This window comes from Gopherus flavomarginatus, chromosome 24 (assembly GCF_025201925.1).
Source record: "Gopherus flavomarginatus isolate rGopFla2 chromosome 24, rGopFla2.mat.asm, whole genome shotgun sequence".
Taxonomy (NCBI): domain Eukaryota; kingdom Metazoa; phylum Chordata; order Testudines; family Testudinidae; genus Gopherus; species Gopherus flavomarginatus.
Genome location: NC_066640.1, coordinates 13,716,392 through 13,723,732, shown reverse-complemented (window position 1 = coordinate 13,723,732; position 7,341 = coordinate 13,716,392).

Sequence of the window (7,341 nt, the reverse complement as noted above, 5' to 3'; positions counted from 1 at the left end):
CGCCTTTCACCCAGAGGCTATGGGGGACCCACATCCCGCAGGCAGCCACCCGTCACCACCCTTCACTCACTTGGTGTGGGCCTCGAGTCTCCTGGGGCTTGTTCGCTGGGCCCAGAGGGGCGCCTGGCTCCTGCTAACACACCACATGGGACAGTAACTCAGAGCCAGGAGCAAAGGACAGGTCAGTCTGTGAGGGGCTCAGCACAGGGCTGGGCTCCAGGGACTGGGAGGTGACAGAAGCAAAGCCCCACACCCAGAGGGGGGCAGGGGACCCCAGGCAGGGAGGTTTGGGTGAGCAGGGTGGCAGGCCGAGGGCAGAGGCAGCAGGGCACGAACTTCAGACAGCGCTGGGAGTCAGTGGACAGGCGCTGACTCCAGACAGCTTTTCGGAAACCCAAAGGGGGGTGGGGCGGGGAAAGTTAAACCTTCAAGGGGGAGCCGCACGTGAATGATCATTTGTGCCAGCAGCTATTTATTTAGCCCGGCCCTGCATTCCCTCTGCTGCACGTCAGCGCAGGCATGTGGGCTCAGCGGGGAGGTTAGGTCCTTCCTGGGCTGTGGCAAGGCAGCTAGGAGTGGTGAGTGGGTGAACGGGGCTTGTATTTGGGTGGCAGAAGCAGCCAAAGTCCTGAACTCCCAGCTGTGCCGTCCAGGGCTGAGCATCTCCTGAGGACACTGGCACCTCTCATCTCTAGCAGGTATAGGGTTACGGCAGCCTCACAAACACTGTGAATGGGGGTTCAGCTGAATAGGACCAAGGCCCGCTTGGTCTGGAATAAGAGAGTCCACGTGCAGTGTCATCCCTGAATAACACCATGTATAGCGCCGCTGTGAGAGACAGCTCCTGCCCCAAAGAGCTTACAGTGCTAAGGGACAAGACGGACAAAGAGAAGGAGGGGAAACTGAGGCACGGAGCAGGGAAATGACTTCACCCAGCAGGTAAGTAGCAGGGTCAGGAACCAAACCCAGGTCTCCACATGGCTCTTTCATGGCCCTACCCGCTAGCCAACAGCAAATGGGGCCTGCTTCCAGCAAGGGCAGAAATGCCCCGAGTGAGGCTTGACCCCCAGAGTGACAGCTCCAGGGGCTGCTGCCCTTTCAAGGGTGTCCCAGCCCTCGTGCGTCCCGTGCTGGGAGTGAAACCAGACCCTAACTCCATCTCCCCACACCTCCCAGCAGGGTCACTGCTGTGTGTGTGTGTGCGGTGCCTGAGTGAGTTAGATTAAAGCTAATTTGGGTGCGTCTACACAAGCTGCCATGACACCCCAGGACTGCAACACAGCTGCACCCGCAGGCCATAAAGAATCCGTTCATCCTGACCCTGCAATGCGGCTGCAGGCAGAAGGAGAGACGGGGCTGGAGGAGCGGGAGGAGAAGCCCAAGAACTTCTGCAGGATGAATCACAGAGCTGAGCGGTCCAGCCGGAGGCCTTAGGGTTGGGTGCTGTTTGCCAGCGGGGGATGGTGAGGCCGGAAGTAACACTGAGAAGCTGAGCCCAGCCCATTGGGCCCCCCAGGGCACCTGAAGGCTCACAGGAGCCCCGCATGTCCAGGGATGGGGGAGATGCTCCCCTATGGCGGAGGTGTTGGGGGAACATAACACATCTGAGCTCCATGCCCAGAAAGCTCTTGGCTCTGCTTGCAGTTCCAAGGCAGAGCAGTAGTGACCAGTGGGTCCCAGGAGGGGGCTGGGCTCATTGTCCGGCCCCTCGTGCATTGCTTATGGTTCCCCCTGCGTCCCAGCAGCACCCCGGAGACTGCGTCCAGATCTCCCGGCTGCCCCAAGCCCATGAGACCCCTCCAAGCTCTCCCGTCGCTGGCTGGAACCGGCCTGACACGCATCCCACCCGCAAGCTGGAGCGCTGATGTCATGCTAAGGAACCCTCGTCAAGTACGAAAATAAAAGCCCCAGTGGCTGCAGCTCTCCGGGAGATGCAAAACCTCACACTCTGATCACGCCGCTGGCCTTCCAAGCCAGTAGCTGGGATGGCTTTGTCTCTAATCCATGTAATTGCTCCCAGAAACCACGAGCAGCCGGCTCAGAGCTCGCTGGCTGGTTGCTTGGCCCCCAGAGATGCTGCTGAAGGAGATTGTCCCTCCGCATGCACTGGAGGGCCACGGACCAGACCTCGGGGCGGAAGCTGGGCAGGGGTCTGAGGCAGAGTGGGATGGAAGATGACGCTCAAGCTACAGCAGATGCTCAAGAAAATCCAATGGGCGCGTTACAGAAGGGAGCGGAGATACCCCCGAGGATATTGGCTGGGCGATGGCTAATCGGCCCGGCTTTGGTTGCTTCACAGGGAGAGGAGGCTGGGGCGGTGCAGAGATGGGTGTGGAGGCAGAGCTAGGCTGGCAGAAGAGTTGGGACACAGACAGTTATTGGCTGGCAGGATGCAAACAGGCTGCTTGCCCCCACAGGGGGTCTCGCGCGTGAATGGGCTGGTCCCTGCAGAGAGGATCCTTCTTCACACTCAGCCCTGCTCTTCTCTGGGTTGCACCGGCCTCATGAGCCTCCCAGGAAATCCAACAGCCCAGGGCTGCAGTGTGGAAGGTCATTGTCCGCTTGGTTTCCGGACAGGTCTGGATTATGACCAGGCCAATAGCAATGCTGGTGGATGAGCAGTGCGAAGGGCAAACCAGCCCCTGCTTCAGGCCCTGGCTGATCGCTGCACAGTTCAGGAAGGAAAAGCTTCCCCCCCGCCCCACCCCACTCTGCAGCCCTGCTGTTGGCCACCACTGCAGTCAGGACACAGCGCTAGACAAACCCAGGGTCTGATGTGACCCCGCAGGGCGTGGCACACAGGGCTGAATGGAGCAATCTCTGGCCCCTGTCACCAGAGAAGCAGAGCACCTCACACTCACTGATGTATTTCTCCTTGCAGGAACATAGGGCAGGGTGTTCCCCACATTCTATGGAGGGAGAACTGAGCTCCGGAGAGGCTAAATGACTCACCCAAGGCCACACAGGGACTCTGTGGCAGAGCTGGGACAGAACCCAGGGCTCTAACCACTGGATGATCCTGCCTCAGGCACATGCAATGTCAGGCATTTGGCTAGCAGCCAGCACAACTCTGTGCTGCAGGAGCCTGCTCCCCCGTCCTGCTCCTGTGAGTGGTTGGGGGCTTTCCTGGGACCAGGGGGTGCCCCTGTGTCTTTGCATCGAGTCGAGGTGTCTGAGCATGGGGGATTTGTGCATCCTCCCTCCTGTCTTCTACTCTCACCCCTCCATGCCTCTGCACTCCGACCTCTGGAAGTGCTGCCCCGGAGCCAGTCCACAAGGACAGCCCAGTGACTTGCCTCTCCCCACCTTTAGGGGGGCCATACTCGCACCCCTGTCTCTGGCCCTGCTTGTTGTGCCCCATAGGGTGCTGCTAAGCAGCAAAGGCTGAATGGGGGAGCGTCCAGAACCAGGGTCCTAGCGTCTGTCTGCTGGGAGACTCGCTATCGGCAATGCAGGGCTCACAGCCAGAACCCCGTCCCAGGGGGTGTGGGGGAGACACAGAGAAAGGCAGACGAGTCCCAGCTGATTCCAGGTCAGTGTGTCTCCCGGCTCGGCCCAGGGGGACAGACTCTCTGCAGACACTGGCTCAGCACAGCTCATGAGTTGGCCTGGGGCAGATCCCCTCTGCCTGCAGCCTTCAGCCCAAACCCTCCGGCACACAGCTCCCCTGCAGGCTGCGGTCACTCCGAATCCCTCCCCGCAAGGGCTGGCAGGATCACACCCACAAGCTGCCCTTTGGGGCAAGGCCTTACGCAGCGGCCAAGGAATGAAGGATGACCCGGCTCCCCAAGGCCGGCGGGAGGCCCCACCCGCCGCGGTTGGGACATGCCCAACGGGGGCAGCGCCCGGGACGGCCTTTCCGAGGCCTCGCTGTGCTGCGGCTGCGGTCCGGACCTGGCTGGAGAGGCTGATTCCCTGGCTTTGTTTACCCAGCGCGGTCCAGGGCTGCTCCAGGGAGATTTTGATGAGAAACGCAGGCTCGGGTGGGCCCAGCTGCTTCTCGTTATGGCCAAACAAGTCCAAAATAGAATAATAATAAATTGGGCAAAGGGAAAAAAAGAGAGAGAGAGAGAAACCAGCTCTCCCCTGCCCTCCCGCTCAGCAATTAGACGTGGTGGGAGCCCAAGGCACATGAACAAGATGATTGCCGCGAATCGCCAGTTGCATCCTGAAATGTCACCAAGGCCACCTTGTTGGCACCACGCGGTTAACGCGATCTGGCCTCTGTCGGAGCCCCTGGGTGTGGGCTGGCTGCAGGGAGCAGCTGCCAGCTCCATGGGGCAGGGGCAGGGACAGTGGAACCCAGAGCCACTTGCCCCCTCAGCCCTGCATCTCCCCACAGCCCGTATCTCCGTGAGCACACGGTCAGCCCACAGTTGGTTTCCTGGAGCCGGGGGGGAATCCGTCCTGTCTGTCAGGGAGTGACTGCAATACCTGCACCTCATCCGAATGCACCCTTCTTCATCCACCCCCTGCCAAACAGCAGGGGGTGGGGGCGGGGACTGGAACCTTTGGGGGGGGCGTCCAGAGGCCTGGGTTCTGTTCCTATCTCTGGGAAGGAGTGCCAATCCAGTGGGGGACTGGCCATTAGGACTCCGGGGTTCTAGCGCAGTGAGCGAATGGCTAGCCCTGACTGCAGGACTCAGGGGGAGGGTTTCAGGATTCCTGGGTTCTATTCCTGGTTTTGGCACCAGTCTGCAAGCCAATGCCCCTGAGACCTCTCCTCCCTGCAGGGGGCTTTACCGATACCACTTCCCCTTCTGCATTGGGGCCAGATTCATCCTTGGCATAACTCCTCTGAAGTCAGACACCAGCCGGGGATGCATTTAGCCCTGTGTCTGCAGTAGCTCAGAGACACTCTCCTGCCACAGGCTGAATTCTCAGTGCTCGTCTGCTCAGGGAAAAGGCAGCAGGATGGAGCTGGTGCACACAGGTTACTCGGTACCAGCTCCCTGTGTGGATGCACTAAGCATTCCTCTGTGAGCATTAGCCGAGCATTTGGAAGTGTACAAAGCTAAACCGCCTGAGAGTGCCCTGTGCAGTACAAGCATCCACACAATGAGTTAGTGGAAAGTTGTCGGGCACTTTACAGTCACACCCTCCTTACTGGCCACTAACTTCCCTGTGTAGACAAACCCTCAATTACTCCAGCCCTGTGCTTGAGTGGGGGAAGGGGGAGTGTTAAAGGGGCCTTGAGCTACCTTTGCACTCCCCACATTCTGCCTCGCTCCTGCTGTGAGTTAGAGCAGCCTCAGGGCTGCTCTAACTACACTCTGTTCCCATGGCTCCCTATGGGCACTGGGAAGCAGAGCAGAGTGCATTCTGACCACGCCCCCTAGGCTGGGGGCTGGGATCAGGGCCAAAAGCTGCCATCATGCAGGGAACACGATGGGCCTCACCCCTTCCCACCATCGCTAGGGCTCTGTCAGTGCTCAGGTGCGTCGGCGCTGGGGTCCAGAGTGTGACACCCGGGGTGCACTGGGCTGGGGAGGAAAGCAGGAGACGCTCTGAGCTCACACATGCAATGGCCAGGCCCAGCGCAAAGCTGCGCTGATGCCCCAGGGCTGGGAGGGTCCTTCCAGCCAAGGTCTTGTGCCTTTCTGGGCACAGCTAGCATGAACCATGGCAGAACCCAGCCCTGGAAAGGTCAGAGCAGCAGCTCCCAGGCACAGGGGGCAGGGCCGTCCCTGGGGGTGCAGGAGGAGAAGAAGCCTGACGAGACCTGTCACCAACCCATCAGATTTATATGAGTGGGCTAAAGAGCCCCCCTCCATTCTCTGCTTCTCCTCGTCTTTCCTTTCAGCAGCCTTGAACCCCCCACCCAGTCCTCCTTCCAATTGGCCTGGAGGAGCAGGACGGGGCTCATGGCCACATCGACTGGGGAGCCCACAAGCAAAAGGGAAACGGTGCTGGTCGGAGACGAACGGAGACCTGAGCGGAGGGACCTGTGCCCTGGCTCTGCAGGGTCTGCACTGGGATTTCTGGGACAAAGCTCCCTGGGTCTCTATGTACCCACAGCCTAGAGGCAGCCAGGCTGAGGTGCTCCCCAGGGCCGCCAAGTGAGATGGAGGGTGAAGGTGTGTGTCTCATGGAGATCCCATGCTGGGCCCAGGAGCAAGGATGGTGCTTGGGAGACCTGGGTCAACCACCCACTCTGCCCCAGAGTCCCCGTGTGACCTTGGTAAGTCACTTGGGCTCTCTGGGCTTCAGGACAGGCCCATCTGTGCAAAGGGGAGAGTAGCCCTGCCCAGCCTCCCAGGGGCAGGGATGATAAACACACTGCAGCCCACGAGGTGCTCAGCTATTGTGGGTCTGGGGGCCAGCTAAGTAGCTGGGTGAGCCGAGTCGAACAAAGCCTCGTTCTCTCTGGGCACCATGTTCAAGCCCCCGTGGCCACAGAGCATGCAGGCATGACTGAGCTGGAACTCTGCAGGGGGAGGCGTCCACTCTTTTTTTTAACGTTAATAACGGAAAACAAAGTTTAAATAAAATTAAAGACCCCACTAGGAACATCAGCCCAAACCACAGGCGAGCGAACGGCGGTTAGAGCAGAAGGAAAACATGCCCAGGCAAGAGATGAAACGGAAATCCAGACGTTTTCAAGCTGCAGACTCCAGCCCAAGCTCTGCAGTGAGGCCTCCTGTTTTCCTTCTTGCTAGGGGCTAAAACCTCATGCAACTCATCCACTGAACAATGGGAAGGAGCCGGACCACAGAGCCACGTTTCCAGCCATCCACCAGGCCTTAAACAAACAGCACTGTTCTTAAAACCCTACCAGCCAAGCCACATGGCAGAATCCAGCTGGGCTGACAAGCTCCTCGGCTACACCAAGCATCTGCCCCTCTCTGTGATCATGGAAGGAGGGTGCTTATTTCTGGTTGGAGATTAATGAATCCATGGGCGAGCACCAGCCCTGGAGAATCTGCTTCCAATCACCCAGCGCTTCTTGGCAGCCCCTGCTGCAGTGGGGTTGGCTTGCGCCAGGCTCAGCACCACACGTGAGTCCTCACTAGCACAAGCTGGTTCTTAGGTTCAGTTCAGGGAGTCACTTGCTGGGGCAATTTATAGCCCTTCCTGGGTCCATTTGGGTCAGACACCAGCATCTTTGCACTACTATAACCAATCTCTCTCCAGTAGGATTTGAACCCAGGTCTTGTGAAGTTAATAACACAAGCAGCTACCCCTTGAGCTAAAGGACTGTATTATCTAGGAGCAAGAGGTAGCAGGCTCCTACCTCTTGTGAGGACAAATGGAGGCCAAAGATCCATTCATTCATTCATATTCTCTCTCTCCCTCCATAGAAGGCAGATTTCCTTGCCAGAAAACACCATGCCCTCCTGG